Source organism: Python bivittatus, unplaced genomic scaffold (assembly GCF_059951505.1).
Source record: "Python bivittatus isolate LINGU-HERP-01145 unplaced genomic scaffold, Pbiv_v1 ctg000580_np1212, whole genome shotgun sequence".
Classification (NCBI taxonomy): domain Eukaryota; kingdom Metazoa; phylum Chordata; class Lepidosauria; order Squamata; family Pythonidae; genus Python; species Python bivittatus.
Genome location: NW_028277087.1, coordinates 27,429,457 through 27,450,973, shown reverse-complemented (window position 1 = coordinate 27,450,973; position 21,517 = coordinate 27,429,457). Strand labels below are relative to the sequence as shown.

Below are 21,517 nucleotides of genomic sequence, written 5' to 3'. Positions count from 1 at the left end.
TTTTGTTTCACCCTGACTTCCTTCCTACTTGCTTCCGTTGGCCCCTTTTCCACATCAGTGACATTTTCCAAATATTTTCCACCATTGCTAACATTTGTTTGGCAGTAAGAGTGTTGAAAGATTTACAGACCGAGCTTAAACATGTTTACCCAGAAATAAAATCCTACTCAGTTCAACAGAGCTTACTTCCTGGTAAGTAAGACTATAATTTGAATCTTAAATCCTTTCTAGCCTGCTGTTTTGGGGTCAACCATATTGGTCTTGAAGGACTGCTGTAGCCTAACACACCAAGGAACTGCCATCATTTCTTATGGGGTTTTCTTTCTCAGAGAAGCAAAGCTGTATCAGGGAAGTAATTTTCCTTCCAGTTCTCAAACACCAGTAATCGTGCAGAAAGCAACCATTCTCTCTACTAGTACTTTAATTGCTTTTATATTTGAATTAATAGTCTCTGGCCTCCAATTTCCCAAAATCTTTCTTCCCTTGCAAAATGGTATCCATTAACTCTGGATAGGATAGTGTTTCCCCAGACAGAATTGGTGGGCAAGTCAGTGGCCCGCCTGGACTCCTGGCTGCTGCTGAAGGAGCAGGTGGACAGCCATGGTCAGAAACACATTTGCACAAATCTATCTTGCACCCACTCCTGGACTGGGAGACAAGGCCTCTCACAGTCACTCGTGCCTTAGTCACTTCCCAGTTGGATTCTTGCAGTGCACTGTACATGGGGCTATCTTTGAAAAGCATTTGGAAGGCGCAGCTGATCCAGAATGGAGCAGTACATGCTATTTTGGGCAGAACATGTTACAGTCCATGTAACACTACTGCTATGAGAGCTGCACTGGTTTCCAGTAGGCCTCTGAGTGCAATTCAAGCTGCTGGTTATCACCTATGAAGCCCTGCATGGCACAAGGTTAGGTTGCTTGCAGGACTATCTGTCTCCAGTGGTTTCTGTCTGTCCCATCAGATCTGGGATGGTAGTCATGCTTTGGTTCCCTTCTGTGAATAATGTCATATAATGAGATCCAGCATGTGTGCCTGTTCTGCTGTGGAGCCTGTCCTGTGGAACAGCCGCCCCGTGAGATCTGGATGGCCCTGATCCTGCTGGCTTTCCAGAAGGCCTTGACAACCTGGCCTTTCCCTTAGGCACTGGGGCCAGGATGTTAGAGGAGCTGATAGGGATGACTTCATTTCATGTTGTCAAGGAGTTGTGAGGTGCCTTGATCATTTTAAATTGTTTATATTGTGTTGTTATTGTTATGTATTGCTAGTTATACACAATTTGTCAGATAGTTCTGACTGGAATTTGTCCTTTTGACTATCAGATCCTTCCAAGGATCTGCAGTAGTTAAAGATATTCTCACAATATATTGCTGTTCCAAGTAATGCAACTTTTGGTAATTGATGAGTTGAGAGTCTATCCGTTTCTATTGTATCCAAGTGCTTTTCCAGATCTTTTGGGGTTTATCATCATCGTCATCATCATCTAAAGTTATTTGTTAAGCTGGGTGCCTCATAAATTTATTAAATAAATAAATAATAACGTCTCTTCCTGTTATTCTCTGTTTCTCTCTCCTATAATATTTCATTCCAACTCTCTGCATTCTTCCTGATATGGGGGGGAAAAAACACTATGGGAGGAATTCAGCATGATCTCTGTTGGATTTTGAACGCTACACTCCAGAAGGAATTAAGAACAAACAGGTCTGATGTGAAGGAGCCAGGGCATCCACAGGAGCAATCCAAAAATGGCAAGATAGTGGCTGTGCACACAATCTTGACTTTTTTGAGGCTCCTCATGGATATTCCTGTGGAAGAGGGTTAAGTGGGTTAAAAGAGGAAATAGGTGCCATACACCTTGGAAGAGCTTTTGTCCCTTAAAAAGACCCTCAAAACAAAACAAACAAAGGCCAGATTTTGGGAGTTCTGACCATTTTGGGAGCCAAAAAGAGAAAAGAGAAGCTGGGGGGTTGCCTGTGACCCAGAGGCCAGATTTATTTTTAATTCTCTTTTATTTGCTTCGAGAAATGATCAGAATTACAGTCCAGCATCAAACCTGAAAGTCATCATCAGAATTATGTTTAATAAATATTGGGGTTCATACTGAAAATTTGCCACAACAACCAGTTGCAATGTATCAATAGTGGAGAGGCTATTGAGATAAGAACAATTAAGAAACAGTATCCTCAACTAAGTAAATATGATTTTTGAACTTCCCAATGCATAATGTAACATTGGCAGATGTTTTGACAGCTGCTTTTAGTATCTGGTTTTATTAACATTAGCAAATTCATCATCACTGTCATCATTACTATTATTTTATTGATTTTATTTTTTGTAAGCTTCCTTGGAAATGTCTTTGTCCTAAAAGTAAGCCCAAACTACTTATAATGAATCAGTGTTAAAGCATTCTGTGAATTTTTACTCAGTACTTAGCCATACAGTGTTCACTTAAAATTACTCTGTGAACTAAAATGCAGCCTAAGTCACTAAACTTTAGTACTTAGTAGCTACATTTTAAGCTTCAAGTGGATGCCATTCTGTAATAATAACAGAAGATGGCTGATGTTTCTTAGAATTAATTCATGATTAATAGGAATAACAATTTCTTTTAAGATGTGAAATATGCTGTTCTTCAGTTTTATATTATATTGTAATTGCAAACTAATTGTTGGGATTAATCTTTCTTTAAGGCTTTAGAGAAATTGTGTTTTAACCAGTATTTACTGAAATTGATCCAGTAATTCCGAAAAGAAATTGTTTTTTTTAATTTCTGTCTTCCCCCCACCCCATTTTGTTACTGTACAATGATTTATTTAATAGATCATAAGCATCCACTGAAATAGGTAGGATGTATTTCTTATTTCACATATAAACATACAATTGCCCTATCTCCACACACAAACACCCAGTGACATGGTTGTCCATTAAACCTTTGCATCTGCTTTCAGATAAAGTATATTTGGGATATGCTTTATCTAAAAGATAAAGACATATATGACTTTTAAAAGAGAGAGAGAGAGAGGAGAGAAGGGAAACTTATTAAACCTGAGTTCACCTTACTTATTTTTCCTTGGAGTATATAACACTTTTTTATTAAGATAAAATATTCAATTCATTTTTCCATAGATAATTATCTGTAGTCCATTATTTGCTACTATTCCTTCTCTAAACACATCTGCAGAATAAATTCTTTGAGAACATAAATGACTGAAATATATTCTTCAAAGATTATACTGGAAGAGACTGTTTCCCATTGCAGCTCTGGCACTATTCCAAAGAGAAAATGGTGTCCACTCAATAGAAGTAATATATTTTTATGAAAAGGTATTAGAGTCAACAAGAAGAAACAGAAAGTTAGAGAAATGGAATGACAGGGAAAAAAATCTCAGGACGGGGCTATAGTCTAGACTGGCAAGGTTGGACGTTGAATTGAAACTCCGTAACCATTTTACCATTTTATGGAAGAAAGAGAAAGTTAGAGAAATGGAATGACTCTTGAATCTCAGGAAGGGGCTATAGTCTAGACTGGCAAGGTTGGACATTGAATTGAAACTCCGTAACCATTTTACCATTTTATGGAAGAAAGAGAAAGTTAGAGAAATGGAATGACTCTTGAATCTCAGGAAGGGGCTATTGTCTAGACTGGCAAGGTTGGACATTGAATTGAAACTCCGTAACCATTTTACCATTTTATGAAAAACAAAACTGTCTGGTGTTTTGAAAATAATTTTAAGGCAGCCTTTTCTAATGCAAACACCCTCCAGATGCATGAATCCAACCTCGCTAATTCTCAGAAATGGCCTTGCTAGCTAGGAATTCTGCTATTTCCTCTTTCACAGTGACACCACCAAAATATTATATAAAATATTACATAATATTGTATATAAAATACAAAAATACTCTGAAATCCTAGTTTACATTCTAATTAGTTATGCTGATAACTGAAATAAAGGTTTGATTAACTGATCCTAATCAGTGCCTCAAAATATTCCTTTGCCTATCTATGGGCTAGTACATTTATTAAGCAGCTGTACAACACATAGGATAAGGTGAGGATCACAATAATACATTACTGTGACAACAGGACATTATATCACCACCACCAGGGTTCGGTTCAGTTGAGGTTTGCCATGGTGGAAAGGCTCAGAGAAAGCATTTGCCGGTCTCAGCTGGCGAGCAAGAGCTTGAATAAGTAAAGCCTGTCTCCGTGCATGAGCTGCAGATACAATTTCTAATTTGAAAATATGTCCAGAACTGGGCCTGATACAGAGACAAGGTTAACTCTGGGCTAGTGACTACTTTATCTTATGTTATCTGGTCTGATTTACCTTACCTTTTCCTTTTCCTTTTCCTTTTCCTTTTCCTTTCCTTTCCTTTCCTTTCCTTTCCTTTCCTTTCCTTTCCTTTTCTTTTTCTTTTTTTGTGCCTTCAAGTCAGTATTGATTCCTGGTGATTTCTTGGACTAGTCCCTACAATTTTGTTGGCAACATTTTCAGAAGTGGTTTGTGATTACCTTCTTCCTAAGACCTAAGGCAGGACTTTTATTTATTTATTTGTTTGTTTGTTTAAATTTATTGGCCACCCAACTCCAGTGGACTCTGGACTAGAACTCATGGTCTCCTGATTTCTAGCCCAGTGCCTTAACCGCTACATGAAATTGACTTTCTTTTCATGCAATTGAATTGCTTTCTGTGTGTCTGTGTGTGTGTGTGTGTGCGCGTGCATGCATGCACGTGCACACATATGCCTTCAAGTTATTTTTTCACTCCTAGACTAGTCCCTGCAGTTTTCTTGGCAAGGTTTTTCAGAAGTGGTTTGCCATTGCCTGCTTCCTAGGGCAGAGAGAGAATGACTGGCCCAAGGCCACCCAGCTGCCTTTGTGCCTAAGGTGGGACTACAATTCACAGTCTCCTGGTTTCTAGCCTGGTACCTACCACTATACCAAACTGCCTCTCATATCTTACTTTACCATTTTATTTTATTTTATTTTATTTATTTCATAGAGGAGTCTTTTCAGGCCTACATGTAGATGCTGGAACTCTTTGTACTGTATACTTTACTATACTCAATTATGCCTCATAGAGGGAGTCCTATGTTACCACTCTGGTTTCTATCTAAAAATAAACTGTGTAGACATCTTTTACAAACAAATGAGCTTCCTTACTGGAAAGAAGGAAGCAGTACTGCAACAGGCAGGCTCTGCCAAAAGCAGGTTATTGTATTGTTGTTTCTGCATTAGTGACTGTTGAATCATTAACACATCCCATTTAAATAAAAGGCAATGTTTTGTCTATGTTTCCCCAACTGATTAGAAGAAGACAATTCAGGTCAGTGACTCTTTCAGAGTAGGTAACCTTGACACCTTGACCAAGGAAAAGTGTTGCACTAAAAGTGATAGATCAATTAAGCACTTCTGATGCAAGGACAAAGCAGAACAAAGATCTTGTTATAGAAACACAGGAAGCTGTTTCTGTTGCTGATTCATGTAAATAAGTGTGGTCTACATTGATTGGCAGTAGCTCTGCAGGATGTTACACAAGAATCTTCCAAGAGGAGGCCACAAATCAAACCTGGGACTTTTGAGTATCCAAAGGCTATGCTTTACCACCAAATCATAGTCTTCACTGGAAGCTGATTTGGAAGTATGAACTGAATTGCAATTCATGCAGAAATATATTGATCTGTCTGTATATTAGTGGCACATGAGCAACTTATTTACAGCACACCAATGTATTCTGGCACACAAAGGGGGAATTACTATCTCTAATTATGTGCTATTAGAAAATGTACATTCTCTTCTTATTCTGCACTTTACTCCAAATCCTTGCCATCCTCAGTCCTGAAGCAAGTCAAGGCACACCACTTTCTTCTGCATTTCTTGCTTTGTATTCTTGTGGGAAGCATGATAGGAAATCACACATTCAACATACTCTGAAACATCCTTCAGATTTCTTCCTGAAGGAATGTAATGCAAAGCAACTCAAAAAGAATGTAGTCATTATTTTACTGTGCCATCAGCTAAATAAAAACAATTCAAATGAAAAGTTTGCCTCTGAATACGCCACATACACATATAATGTATACATAAAATTAGAAAATCCTAACCAGGAAGTATAGGAGGAAAGAGTAAGAACCATGCAACTCCCCCCGCCGCCATTTACCTCCAGAGAGGAATTCCAAAAATGAGAAACATCCACCACTGAGACATCTAATCTTTGGAAAGTACCAAATGTGCAACTCTATCACTGGCAGTTTTCTTGCCTATGATAAGCTCTTAAATAAGACATTAAGGCAGATCTGGCATTTGATCTGTTGTCTATCCACAGTTCCATCATTCTCCCTATCCCAACCACCCTATCGCAAGGAGCCGGGGTGTCCTCTAGTTTGAGCTGAGCTAGCCAATTTTCCTCATTGTCTTCAGCAGAGGGTCTTTAAAAAGGAAATAGCTGAGCCAAATTATACATCCACGCTTCCTGTCCTGACAGCTAGAACTTTAGGAGCAATGGAAGATTTGGTAGGACTTCACTTCTTCCTCTAACCTCATTTAGGATTTCTCTTAAAAATTATTGCACAGGCTAGAAGTATCACTGTTCCTACAGTATGTTATTTTTTAGACATGAAAATGGCATACAGATACCCCTCCAAGCCAAATTGCTGTAACAATATAAAGAAGATCCAGCTACCCCCCTCCTTAACAGATATATTCTTTTTCTGATAAAGCAAGCTGTGATCCACAAAAATGGAAGAATAAACTGGTTATCTTTCAAGATGCAAAAATGTTATTTTACTGAAAATAAAAATAAATGAAGGTCACCAGGAGAGTTGCTTATCTAAACCTAGCACACTTTGCAGGCCTGCTGGAGTAAGAAAGAAGGGGCAGTGGTGAAAAGAAGGGGCAGGACCGAAATATAATAACATCTACAGTCTGTACAGAAATAATTCAGTAAATAGAATCCTGTGAAAGGGAATCTTCTCCTGTTATAGATTTCCTGTTTGGGACAGAATTTATTACCATGCTTGATTAGTTCTTTCAGTCAATTTTAATTCCACCCATATATTATATGGATGGAATTAATAAAATACTGGTTACTTTGCGATACTGATTTTTGATTTTTACTATAAAACTAAAAAACCCCTCTAAACATTCACTATAGTATTGTTCTAAAATGACAGGTGCATTTTTATTTTTAACAAAGTAAAATAGATTATATTTCCATGGACATCTGAAAAATAGTATTTTTATATTCATTTATGTGTGCACACTTTCCCACTCTTTTGTAAAGAGGGCAGATTTTTCCCAGCCTGTACTTTATAATATATTTTTTAATATGAATGTGTTTGATATGTTTATCGTTTTATATTTTTTGCTGTACCCACCCAGAGTCCCTTCTTGTGAGATGGCGGCCATATAAATTTGATAAATACATACATACATACATACATACATAAAATGATACCAGGAAGCCTATATTTTATGTTTAGCAGCCATTACTTAAAGCAGGGAGGCTACATGCAACCTCCAAGTTTTGGATGCCCTCCTCAGAATTTTTCCCAATTGTAATTTTTAATGGGACAGGAGCTAGAAAACCTAACAATAATAATAAATAACTAAATAGCAACAATCATAATAAATGATGGATATTACTGTATTTAATTAATTAGGTTTAATTTTAATTAAATTGAAAGGAAAATTAAATCCAATTAATTTTTTATTCTTTCCTGCCCCTAAGTTTTTGCAGGGTGGGCTTCCTCAGGCCCTGGCCCAGAAAAAGATGTGCCTCTGACCCAAACATTTGCTATATTGAGAGTTAAACTTTTTCCTTTCCACCAACCTTCTATCCAATATGCCAGGTTTCCATGAACATGAAACATTGTTGTACAGGATTACTAAATTGGGGGTTCCCTATTTGCAATCTGAAGTGCAAACTCCACATAATGGATTGTCACTGGTGCCCAAACTTTTTGGGCCAGTAGTTTTATTTTATTTATTTAACTATTTCATTCCATTTAGGTACCATCCAACTCCAACTCACCCTGGGTTACCCTGATGGTTCTGGTCAGTGTGTGTGTTTGTGTGTGCATGTGTATGTGTGTGTGTGTGTGTGTGTGTGTACGTACCTTCAAGACAAGTCCCTGCAGTTTTCCTGGCAACTTTTTTCAGAAGTGGTTTGCATCACCTTCCTAGGGTTGAGAAGGGAGTGATGGTCCAAAGTCACCCATCTAATTCATGTCCAAGTCTCCTCCTCTTTCTAGCCTAGTGCCTTTAACCACTACACCAAACTGGCTGTCAAATGGGCTGTCTCCAGTCATAAAACACCCATATTCTAGAAGGCAAGCAAAGCACTGGGTGGCAAGCACAGACCATTTTAGTTCCTGAGAACATTTTTGGGATCCATGTGGGGCTCAGAGACACTGTTGGGAATATAGTTATTCTGAGGTGGGAGCTTTGCCTTGTAACAGGCTTGTTTCCTATTCATTTTCATAAATTAAACAGTACTAAAAAGGTAACATTAGCTAGGTCAGGAGGGTTGGCTGGGATCAAGGTTGACAGATGTAAGGACCCAGGGTTTGTCATATTAGATATGTGTATGCTGTGTAGGCCTACCTTTCTTTACCATGAAAACATTAATTCCTTAACAACTCTTCTCCTAAATGCTAATAGCTTGTATTAAACTGTACAGTTATAACATGAATTAAAAATGGGTCAACTTCCCAATAGAAGATGGGCAGGATTTGGCCTGTTTTCTGTAAGATTCTTCATTGCTTTTTGTTTCATGGTGGTAATGTTTAAAATAGCCATCCCACTAAATATTCCGATTGTGGAATGTGGATACTGAGAAATTATCATGGCAGTCCACTACATTTTTTTTTTAAATCAGGGCAATGTTTTAGGTTGATGATTCATGCTAGCAGGGGTAGGAAATGTGTGGAGAAAATGAAAAAAAGATTTTCAGCTCAGCCCTAGTTCTTGGTAAATCAGGAACATGGCCCAATTTCTTTTATACACAAACAAAAAATACAGTTTTAACATAGTTTTATTAAATCAATGAATTTGTATTCTACTTTTTTGCTATTATAGTCAACTAATAATCTGCTTTTTAAAAAATGCATACATTCAGTAATAATTAGAAAGATGCAACCAAAAACAATAACTGCACTTAAAATTGAAGAAAAACTTACATAAGCAACATAAGCAGGACAAAATGTGAAGTAATTACAAATTAAGATGCAATAAAAACAGCCCCAATCTGGCTGAAGCAGATGGTTCTTGTGCCCAGTTAAAATGAGAATGGTCTAGCACAGTGTTTCTCAAACTTTCTGCAATCATGGACCATTAAATAAATAGTCAAAAAATGCAGGGCTAACCAATTAAACAACAGCCCATCCTTACAGTTTTGCCTTTAAGACCATGGGAATTCAACTTTTTAAGACCACTACTTGGTATCAACTTCCCCCATTGACATGTAAATCCCACTGGAGTTAATTAAAGTAGGGATTTGAAAATCCTATTTTATTTTGCAACTCTTGGCCAGCAATCCCAAATCTGTTGAAATGACAACTTGGCCTCTGCATTAGCTGGACAGTGTATGAAACAATCTCTTTAAACAAAGTCCTATCTCTTCTGGCATACATTCATAATAATCAACTTTTCTTTTCCCCCAAGCTACTTGAACAGAGACTTTTTAATGTCAAAGCACTTTGAGGTCTAATCTCTGAGATGTCTCTGTTATATTTTCCTGGTTAGCAGGTTCCCTGTTATTAGGGAGACTGTGGGAGAGACAGGGAGGAATAGCAGTTGGTACAATAGAGGATGACATCAAGGAGGCTGGAGTTCGAATCTTCACTGAAGGCCTTTAAAATATTTTGGAGTTTGAGCAGCTGGGAATTATGGGGAATAAAGTCCAAACATCTTCAGGTGGTTGGGGATTACAGTGGTTGAGGAAGGGTTAAATAAACAAAACCAATGGTAGAAAATGTGACATAAAAGCAGTATCAATATTCTATGTGGACCAGCCCTAGCAGCTAGTGTTCATGGTGTTCTGAGTGAAGATTAACAGGGAACCTGCTAACCAGGAAAATATAACAGAGACATCTCAGAGATTAGACCTCAAAGTGCTTTGACATTAAAAAGTCTCTGTTCAAGTAGCTTGGGGGAAAAGAAAAGTTGATTATTATGAATGTATGCCAGAAGAGATAGGACTTTGTTTAAAGAGATTGTTTCATACACTGTCCAGCTAATGGACAACACTGCTGTAGAGCTTCCAGAGCGCGTGTCTCCTTCGTTCTCCTCCCTCTCTTCCCACACCCATGTCAAGGTTGCAGCTTTATTGGCAACTCTGCCCTGCTGATGCTGAGGGAAAGGCCCAGATAGGAGGGAAAGAAGGCAGCCTGGCAGCCTGCTCTTCCACAGGAGGGCAAGGTTTAAAAATGTTTCATCGGCATTCAAGCTAAGAGAATAGAGGAAACAAAATAATAATATCTTGAAGAAGAAGTTGCTTATATAAAAGCATGGCTTTAAAATGGCAAATGAGTAGGGCAGATTTCTATGCATTTTTAAGTGTTTCTGTAAAACCTAAAACTAAGCTTTCACTCCAAGCCCGTTGCTAGACGTCCTCCTCTTAACAATATCTTGTAAAAACACTGTATAGATTAACAAAGGCAAGGCAGCACTTAAATCAATATCTTTTCTCTCCAAGGACTGAGGGTGCAGTAGACCTGCGTTGTTTGTGAGCACGAAGTGAACTTATTGATCCTTTTCTCAGTTAAATCCCAAGGGCCATGGATAAATATTTCTTTAAGAATGAAAAAAATATTCCCCATGTTTAGCAACGGTGAAAGAGAAAAAAACAAAAGGAACATGCCGAGTAGGCAGAACCCTGATCCAGCGGTTGTCTCTTCTGGACACAGAGGCCTCAATCAGCATGCATGCCCTTGCCTTCTGGCCCAGAAGATATTATCTATAAAATAACCGAATGCAATCCAAAAGCCGTAATTCAGGCGTTCTGTTTGTTTATTTACTTATTAATGAACAAATGTATATGTGATATGGGTAAACATGTCTGCATGGCCTTATTTCCATGTTAACATTAGATCAGAGTTTTTCATGATATGCACGCATCTCCCTCTCCTATTATCTTGGCCAGGTAACAGTGAGGAAGCATTTGCTTCCATTGTCAATTATCCCATTCAGGACATATTTCTCTTTCTTCCAAACGAAGGAATTTCAAAGTACAGTTAATGAATCTGGTTATTAGTACTGTACCTATCCCTGATTCAGACAATGATGCTAAATGTAATTTGGTTTAACCATGGTTTGTTGAATGAACCAGAAGTAAACCAGAGTCAATCTTGCAGATGAGCAAGATAATCATTGTTTGTTTGACCAAGTCCTGTTTTGCTTTCCCTCTTCTTTAGTTATTCTCATCTTGCAACTACACAGATTGGTTGGAGACTTGGGCAAGTATTACCTAGGAAACCGCAATCAAATCATCTGTCCTTGTTTGCAAATCAAGGTTAGCTACAGTTGCAATCAGTAAACCAACAAGTGTTACTGCTTTGAAATATATCATAATTTCATAACCAACCCCTCTTTGTATGTCACATTAATCTAAACTGTAACTTAACATGATGCATGAAACTATTTGATACATGGCTTGTATTGCTAACTAGAAATACAGTCCATCTTGTCCTCCTGAATGGATTTTGTTTCTGAAAAGCAAAACAGTGGGAAAAAGTAGTGGGAGAAATAGTGGGTGACATCCTCTGGACCTCTCAAAAAGGCCCATGATTTGTAGCTTAATAAAAGCCTAGTCTGGCAATATCCAATCACAGTAAACTTGCTCTTAGTAACCCAGGATAAACCAGCCATTTTGACATGTTGATATATGCAATCAAACTCCCTGTGTTACATAAGCAGTATAGGCAGAACTTAGTTCCCAAGGAGATTATAGTCTAAATGAACAGCTGGGAAACAATAGAGAGTGGTAGGAGCAAACAGGAAGAGGCAGGGAGTACAGTGTGCATTGATGAATGCTATCACACAAAAAGGGAATCGTCTGCAAATTAAAACATTGCTTGGATTACCATCACCAGAATAAGTTTCTTTGATTAAAGTATGTCATTAAATTGAAAAAGGTTTTAAATAAGCATTGCATAAATGAAGTGTAATCTTGGGTCTCAGATTGTGTTCCTGTTGCATTTGAAGAAACCAGCAATTCTTTGAAACAGAAGTCAGCAACATTGCTCACAAAACTTAAATTTGAATATATCCCAGATCTTGAAAGATAATAAAATCTTACAAGAATCTTATAATTTTACTCCCAAAATCACATGCAATCTCATGCTGGAACATTGAAAGGTCTCATGCACAAACACCTGAGCATTTTGAAATAATTGATGATTACATTAGATGATTATGACCAAGATGCTTAGGAGACTATTGATAGTCTAAGAAACTGGAGGATGCTGTGATCCCTGTTGGCAATGCACTGAGAATCCTTGCTTTACAATCTGAACTATAATTCCAGGTTTCAAATAAAATTTTAATTGGATTTTTTTTTTTTTGGTATATTCTAGTTTATTAGGTTAGACTCTTATGGATTACAGGTAAAATTTGAAAAAAGTGTTAAAATCTAGTAAGATAGTGCCCTTGTTTTATTTTGCTTTGTCATCAACTCTTCTTCACAGATCACAGGAAATGAAGCTGTGATTTCATCCTCCTCAGACTGTATTTATCAGGATCTACAACATACTGTAACAATAAATCACTGATGTATCATTATAATTAAGTACCAAGAAGAAACTGTCAGAGCTTTACTGTTGTTCACCAGAGAAGACATAAGAAAAAGGAAAAATAAGGCAAACTCAAAGCTGCCAATTTCTGAAGTATTTCAGTATGGAGCTTTAATGTAAATAACAAGTTCATCTTTAATGCAGAAATAATAGCTTGAACAAGGTGTTTGGGTACAATTTCTCAAATGTGAGCATCAGACATTTTAATGTGTGCAATGAACACATTGGCTGTGTTGCTCATTTAAATAAGCACATTACTCATTTAGGGCAATCAATGAGCTCAGAAGCAGAAAATTGAGGGATGATGGAATCAGCAAGAGAAAGAAGCAGGAAGTTGCAGAGCAAAAGAGTATTGTAAGACAGCTGTAGTAGTAGCAATAAACAGGAGAAAGATTATGAGTGTATGTTTTTTCTTCTCTGTCTCTTCCAGGATCCTAGTATAGCAGGGGTTCCAATGCTGGAGTGTCATAACTTCAAACCTATGGGCATTCCACTGAATCTCAAGTCAAATTGAGCTACTTCATACTGATTTGTTAGAAAATGTAAAGGGGATCCCACTGAGATAGCTAAACCTAAATTGCAACTTTAATTAAACTTTTTATGTGATTCATTATTTTGGAGCACTACAGAAAGCAAACATATCTTCCACAAAACAGAACAACTAACACAACCCCTCTAATTTTAGCTCTCATTTCTCTGTTTTATACCATGGCAAGGAGAAAAGGAAAAGAGGAATAGAAGTGATGCCTTCTAATCAAAGGAAACACCTCATTGGCAGTTCTCTAAACAGTGCTTTGGCAGAGTAAAACTAAATCTTACATTACTCTACTTTTAAATTTCATCAAATTGTCCAACATCAAAAATTTATGGACTTCCCTTTTTTAAAAAAGAAAATGCTGAATTTAAAGGAGACTACCTCCAAATCCCTTGCACCTATTTTTCTGAAAGTTGACTGGTTTCTTACCAAATGACATCTTTAGAACGTTTGCAGCTTTCCTAAATGTTGTGTATTGAGCAAAGGAGATTAGGGAAATTTCCCCCTGAATCTATAAAGCTCTCTCTCTGCACACACACACACCACACACAAAAACACCCTATTATACTGTTAACCTGAAATTGATCTTTTGCGCCCTACAAAAAGGGTAATCATGCCTGCAAATCTCATCCAATTATCTCATCTATTATGTCATAAGAAATTACTTGTTTTAAAAAAAATCATAATTTAAAGGTGCTTTGGTCTAATTCCCCTGCACCTGTTTCTTTACAGAAATATAATCAAACTGCTGCCATACATAGAGCACAGGGGAGATCAACTCCTACAATGTGAAAAGGAAGCAGATGTATTACTATAAAATATCATATTTATTTGTTTATTTATTTATTATTAAATTTGTATGCCACCCATCTCCCCCCAACGGGTGACTCTAGATGGCTCAGGAATATGTCCATCCAGCAGTGATCAGTAGCTGATATAGGGAAGCAATGGACTCAGCCTTCACTAATATGAGAAACAGTGAGGAGTAAGCATATATTAGCTCCAGCAGAATCAGAACCAGTACTCTATGCTCCCAACTGACAAATCGTAGAAACATGAGGGGAGGACACTAATGCACTCAAGCTTGCCTTTGGGGCTTTCCTAGAGGCACCAGTTGGCCATTCTGAGAACAGAATACTGGTAGCTTTTTAATGTTTTATGCAGAGTTGCAAAAAGCGACCCAGGGTATCCTACCATATCACTTTAGTGATCCCCAGAATCACCCAATGTGAGAAGAGCCAAAGCAGACCCCTTTTGAATCTAAGGCATTTGAGGTGTTTTAAGAAGGAAAACTGTGCTTTATTTCTTGCCCATCCTTAAAGCATTGATTTCACTTTTTTAAAGCTCCTGAAGCCACTTCCCAAAGCAGGCTCTGGCCCTGCCGACTTCCGGAGTGCGCTCTTGATATACCACACAAAGCCTGACACAGCCCTTTGGTCAATGGCATTGATGCTCAGGCTTCAGCAGAGCAGCCATACAGCTGGACAGAATATGGCTTCAGATGGTGAGTGGCGGCAGTAAGAGCCTTTTGTAGGACAGGGGTGTGTTTGCCCCACATCCTGTCGTGGGTACCTTGGCAGAAAGATGGGATATAAATGGAATAAAGAATGCATTTTGAGGAGGATGTTTCTGACCTGGGTACAACTGTTGGCTGAGGTAGCAAGGGGGAAAAGGGACAAGAGGCTTCTTTCTGCAATTTATGTTAAGTACGAAAGTTGGACCCTTACTGAACTGTTTCTTGTTATCTTCCCTACATTCTTGTCCAATATACTGATGTATAAAATATTCCTGATGTCAAAATATTCCCTGATATCTCCCCCTCACAAGTCTTTTTTTTCCCTCTTTTCTTTCATTAATAACTCTTCTACTCTTTGGCCTTTGGTTGAATCTCCCTTCCAGCATCCTGTACTGTACTGTATGAGCAGACAATGCAGCATTGCAGTGGAAATTAGTCATAAAGAATGAATTCTGTGGTGGCAAGCCATAGTTGTAAACCAAGTACTGTATGCGTAGGCTGAAGCAGCCCCCATGGGTTCCTGTGGCAAATCATAAATCTGCAGTTCCAGGAAGACTTCAAAACTTTTCTTTTCTAAGAAGAAATGTTCATTATCCAAAAACTTGATGGGCTATGTTTTGTTTTTTGTTGTTCACCTTTTTAATCCTTAGTTCATTGCAGCAGGAAGGAGCTCTGAAAATCACATATCATTTTCAAGGGTACACATGGGCTGGTGGTTTCACTATGTGGCTGGCTGTTGGGAGAGTTATAACAGAAGGTGAGGTCAATGCCACTGCACCTAAAGGCAAAAGATTCACGCAAAAGTGTGCCTCTGTATTCCACAATTACCATATTAGCACTTGGATGGGACATCACCAGGAAATACCAGCGCTGTAGACTAAACTAGGAAGTTGGGGGGGAAATCCCCAAAGAAGGCAATGGCAAGCCACATGTGTACACTGGCCAAGGACATGGGTCTGTCCATGACATCATCAGACTAGCTGGATGTGAGGGAGCCTTAGTTTAATACATACACAGAGCATCAAGCACTAAGGCAATATAGCAATATTTTAGTCACTATGTGATCTGCTTATTATATTATTATATTATATGTTTTCCATTATATCTCATCTCTTGCAAAATTCCACCAAAAAATTCAAAGATCTATGTAGTAAACCCTTGATTTAATGGACTAATGGAGGGAAGGGGCAAATGCTTACATATTTTATGCATAAAATGGGAATGGGATTTTATGTATATTTTAAACATTTTATGCATATGTAAGACTGAAAACTGGATTTTATACATGTGCAGAACCATACAGTTTATGGACAGATTTTGTGCATCATATCCAAAGTCCACTATACCAAGTTCATTCAACCAAGAATTGATGTATATTTTCTTCATAAGAACCTTCTGAGGTAGGCAGAGAAATGTGGATGTTTTAGCCTAACTAGTGTCTCTTATCCCAGGGAGGGGCAACCTTTTGGTGGACCAGAGCCCCATTTGACATTGGGGGGCCTAGAAGTTTTAAGTTGGGTGAGTCCTCATTATACATGTGGGTGAGGCAGGATTTAGGATGGCAGGTTGGGTTCCCCCCCCCTTTCCTTTTGAACCATGAAAGGTTAATTACCTTTGGCAGGTGTGTTTTCCTCCTCAGAAATAATAGGAAACTCTGCTTTTAGTTTTCATCCATCGTTAACAGAAGGGCTTTTAGGGCTGCAAAAAGGGGGCTTGGGTTGTCCACACCCCACTCTTAGCCAAATACATCTCAAAAAGCTGTTTAAGGATCAAATAGGAGTGAGACAACTCTGTGTGTCACCTTATGCTCCTTAAATGAAAAGTGGGATATGTGTTTAATAATATATAGACAAAACATATATTGTTGCATAAGGAAAAAAAATCTTAGTACTGTGGAAGTACCATCATTAGGACCAGCCAAATGACACTGAAGCAAGTTCAAGCTTTCATACTGGATTTATTATTCCTCATGGACTCACACAGCCAACCTTGTTTCCTACAGATGAATGGGAGCCCCCTGTCCTAATCCACAACTAAGCATATTGGCTCTCATTTATATTGCACAAAGAGTGCCATATGGCCTCCTTTTGAAGAAATAAACCCAGGTGAAATAACCAGGAATAACCTCAGATGTTGACCAAGAATGACCCCAGATGGTTTTTAGAAATGAAATAAAAGTTGCCTACAAGAGGTCACTACCACTTAGAGAAAACAATTCTAAATAAGCATGATACTTGGTCTGCTCTACCAGGACTCCAGCTAAATATCTTTTTGAACCAAAATATTCCAGGAATTAAAAATTCAGGGAATCCCTTGTAATTTGTGTGTACTTGCAATGAGGAGGGGCTGTTGCCCTCATGTCCTGCAGGAGGGCTTCCCAGAAGGAATCCAGTTGGCTGTCCTTCGAACAGGATCTTAGGCTAGAATTCTTGATATTTCTAAATCTGCCTTCCCCAACTTTATGCTTACATTCAGACTGCATTGCAAAGGATTGTTCTCAATAATTTAAGATGGGTGGCCATTCAAGTATTTTAAATAAATAAATATCGGCATTACATACTAAGAATTAGAGAATGTCTTGCTGTCCAAGTAAAGAAGACCTAGCCAACTTTGGCCAATTGCAAGCAGCTATGCAGAATCAGAACTGGTTTGGGTGGGAAATCACCCACCAGGAAAATCCAAGACTGGAAACTAGACTGGGAAATTTAAAAAAAATATATCCCAGAAGAATGTAAAACACTGTACTGTTGCTCAGAAACCTATATTTATGTGTCCATGAAGTCACCAGGAACTGAGGCCAGCTCAAGGGATTCTTCACCTTTATATATATATAGCAGGGGGCTGCATCTAGCAAGTTTGGCAGATCATGAAGAAGCTACACAAGACTGACCTGGTTATCCTTGGATGGGTGACCATGAGCAAATGCCAGAGCTGTAGGCTAGACTGGGAAGTAGAACCCCTCAAAAAAAAAAATCCTCAAAGAAAGCAACAGCAAGCCACTTGTTTGGTTGCATACGTAGATGTGTGAATGAAGTCACCAGGAGTCAAGGAGCCCTTACCTTGTTGGGGGAATGTTGCATACACTTTAGTTTTATCTCAAAATAAAATAAGGTTCCATTAAAAAACATTAAAATTATTTCAGCACTGACCCTAATCTTTTGAAAGTTTACAATTCAAAGTTCACAATTGCACAGCTAAAGCCAAAATATGCTTTTCAAAAGATTTAAGTCCTAACAACTACCAAAGTGTAAAACAAGGTATATCTAACAACAAAAGTATAATAATGTAAAAATAAAACTTTAAAAGAAAAAAAATGAGTATTTTTCTTTTAAAAAAAAAAGCTGGTTAGAGGCACAAGCTTTTCTCCCACCCCTTCTTTTTCACAAGCTGTATCATGAGCTGGCCTAATTTGCAGGAGATAATATATCGGGCCTCCCAGCATGTCCCTAGTTTGGCAACAGACTAAATTGAAATATTTGCTAACCGAAGAAACAATGGTGCCTAATTACCCATAGTGTTTTCAAGTTGATGTCTGTACCAGACAATTGTTTTATTATCTTTATTGCTAAGTCACTGACTGTTTTGATAGCTTGGTCTTCTTTTTAGTGAACTAGAGAAAAATTGACAGCACAAAAAAACAAGTGAAAAAGCATTTCTAAATCACAGTTCCATTTTTGAAAAAGCCAAGCATGAACATCTTGTATCTTAACTCTTCTTTCATCATTTGGAATAAATACATAATATATACTCCAAACTAGATGAAGCCCAAAATATACTGGAGTTGACAGCACTAAGTTATATGAGAAGCAGTGATTGAGAAAGAGCCCTGACTGAGTCATGCCAAATCAAACCAAACTATTTTTGCCATAAACCCCATGCTTCATTCATATGATTTGCTGCTTGATACCTCTCATGTGCAGCTACTAGGAGTTCTAAAAAACCAGGAATATATTGGGATCATCATTTCAGGGCTGTTATTTTCCTCTCAAATCCCTTCCAACCAACCAGCCAGCCAACCCCCATTAAGGTGCAGAAATGAGCACTAGGTCTTCCAGTTCTTTATTTACCAATTAATTAATCAATCACATTTAAATCATTTTAATGAAATGCATGCATATCTTTTTGAGACATTAGGTAAGTGTGAAAGTAAAAAGTAAATTACAGGTAAAGACTGCAATCCTATGCACAGATTACTGAAGAGCTGAGCAAACCTTGGGCTATTTACAAGGGAGTATTGCCAGCAAGTAAGCAAGTGTCTGGACCTGGCTGCCCAAGTATTGTTGCCCCACAAAATAACTTTGCCTGCCATTTGAGATTATTTCCAGGACCTCTCGAGCCTGGAACCTGCTTGAGCCATGGTGCTACCCAGATCAGGGGACAGCAATATTTTGGATACGGTGAATCCAAAACCTTCCCTCAAAACCTCAGCAAAAACCCCTTTTGTTACTATTTTCATCACACCACTGCTCTCCTATTGGTGATTTCTCAATAAGTGGTAGAGATGTCTCTGCCCACAACAATGGTCGCCTGCAAGAGTAAAACTCTTCTTCTATGGCCATATATCTTCCTGGACAAAGAGGACAATCCACTATATATATACTGTAGTCTCTTGTGTATCTTTCTGGAAACCATGGTATTGCAGTCATATGGTCTCAAAGAAAGGTTCCCAAAAGTGAGAGGATTGATTAAAAGGAACATGAAATGGAATCAGGCAGTTCATAACTATTCAGGTAATTAAAGTTAATCCAAACCACAATAGCAGGTGTTTGGGTCAAAAAGATATCACAAGCTAGGAAAAATAATTACAAATTAAGAAGGATGTTAATGTGGTTAATTAGCATAATCAAGGACTATTCCTTTGGGAAGGTTGGTTTTAAAAGCAAAAATAATTGAGAAGCATACTGCTAAAAGTCACAAAAGGATGGTCACAATTTAAATAAAAACTAGTGCTTAGAAAGCAAAGGGGTGAAAGGACTATTTATTAAAAACCAATTAAAGAGGTGCTTTATTTATTTATTTAGCTAGCTAGCTAGCACTGACCCTTACTGTATTTGTCATTTAATAAACTGTTATTTAATATACTCTAGAATTCTAAATGATCTTTTACATGTATAGTAGATTCTAGGCCCTACCAAAGCTATATTTGGGTGGAAAGGCACTTAATACAATGCATGTACTGTAGTTATCTTGCAGCTTCTTTCCATAAAATTCATGTTGGCATAAAAGGATTCCCATATGGTCTCCCATTTGAGAACCAACCATGCCAGGACTGCTTAGCAAGGTTGTTGTTTGATGAGTGTTCAGGCCATTACTTTTGATTGAAAAATGCTGTGTTAGATAGCCAATAACTATCCAGCAATCTAGTAGATGAGTATTTCCCAACCTGAGAGTCTCCAAATATACTGAACTACAAACCCCCTCATCCTCACCCACCATGTCATACAGCCAGACAAGGAAGCAACTAGAGAATAAATAACCAACTTCAGCAATGAAGTTTTCTCTTCAAGACACATCTATAATTTAAAGGCAACAAAGAGCATTTCCAAACTAGAAATTTATAGCATCTCCCTGCCATAGATGTGCTGATATGAATTACTGATTTATCACTAGAGCAATCGCTGCTCAACACTATGAAATGTTTTTGAGGAAATCCTCAGAGAATCTTATGACACCTTGAAGAGAGACAAATGTATTTTATATTTATGGAATAAGTTTTTCTGTAAAGCCCCATGTTTTTATTGTTCTGGCTGAAGAAAAAAAAAGTTATCCTTCTGGAAACATGAAGATTAAAAGAATCCTGACATGCTAACTTGATCTTTTTAAGCGTCCTGCAATCCCATCCAGAACAGACTGAAATCACAGTACGTCAGATGTTGCCTTTGGCTAAATACCCACACCTACATTTAAATCTAGATATGCATGCTCATATTACAAGATGATCATATTCTTTTGGACACATTTTATTTTTTCATTCTGTGTGACTAAAATATGTTTTAACAGGCAAGAGAAGACACCTTCTCTGTCAGCGGGGCTCTGTGTGCTATCACTCTAGCAGTACTAAAGCCCCATTTACAAAAATATTGCATTGTTATCCAGCTTCCCTGGATCATAAAAGCAATCTTCATTGAAGGCAACTGGATGATTAACAAGATTAGAACAAAATAAATAAGTTGCACAAACTCACAGTCAACAAGAGTAAATAAAATGTTCCGGTAGAGCTGCCAAAACCACACTGACAATCAATCGGCAGCTGTCCATACTATGTAAATATGTCTTTTTCTCAAAAGATGTATGCAATGAAACCTCTGCTCTGATCTCATTATGATCTAGCCAAATGCAAAAGGCCAGGTCTGGCTAATTTTGAGAAAAATAATAAAAAGTGGTACTGGCTGCTATTGTGGGTGCACATGCATGCATTAAAGACCCGGATGAATAATGATCTCACTGTCCTCTCCATAGAAGATCAGCCGCAATGTGACCCTTTGCTCTTTTGTCCACAAAAAGTGGAACTGGGACTAGCATGTGACATAAGCAGTTCTTCTGCATCTCCAAATACAAATTTTTAGAAGGCTTAAAGAAGTGGAGAGAAATCCAGGAACAACAACATTTACACAGCAAGCGTGTAGAAAAGCACATTGCTGGATGTGTCCTCTCCCCCCTTCAGTTTAGGGGGA

General features: G+C 38.0%; 1 long non-coding RNA gene across 3 annotated transcripts in view; it reads left to right on the top strand.

Moving 5' to 3' along the window:
• Positions 1-21,517, top strand: part of LOC148214701 (uncharacterized) — a 152,855-nt gene that overhangs the window by 48,673 nt on the left and 82,665 nt on the right. For all 3 annotated transcript variants that reach the window (XR_015797686.1, XR_015797685.1, XR_015797687.1), the window contains exons 2-3: positions 11,416-11,513; positions 14,672-14,831. This is a non-coding gene — a long non-coding RNA (uncharacterized LOC148214701). The remainder of the gene's footprint in view (positions 1-11,415; positions 11,514-14,671; positions 14,832-21,517) is intronic.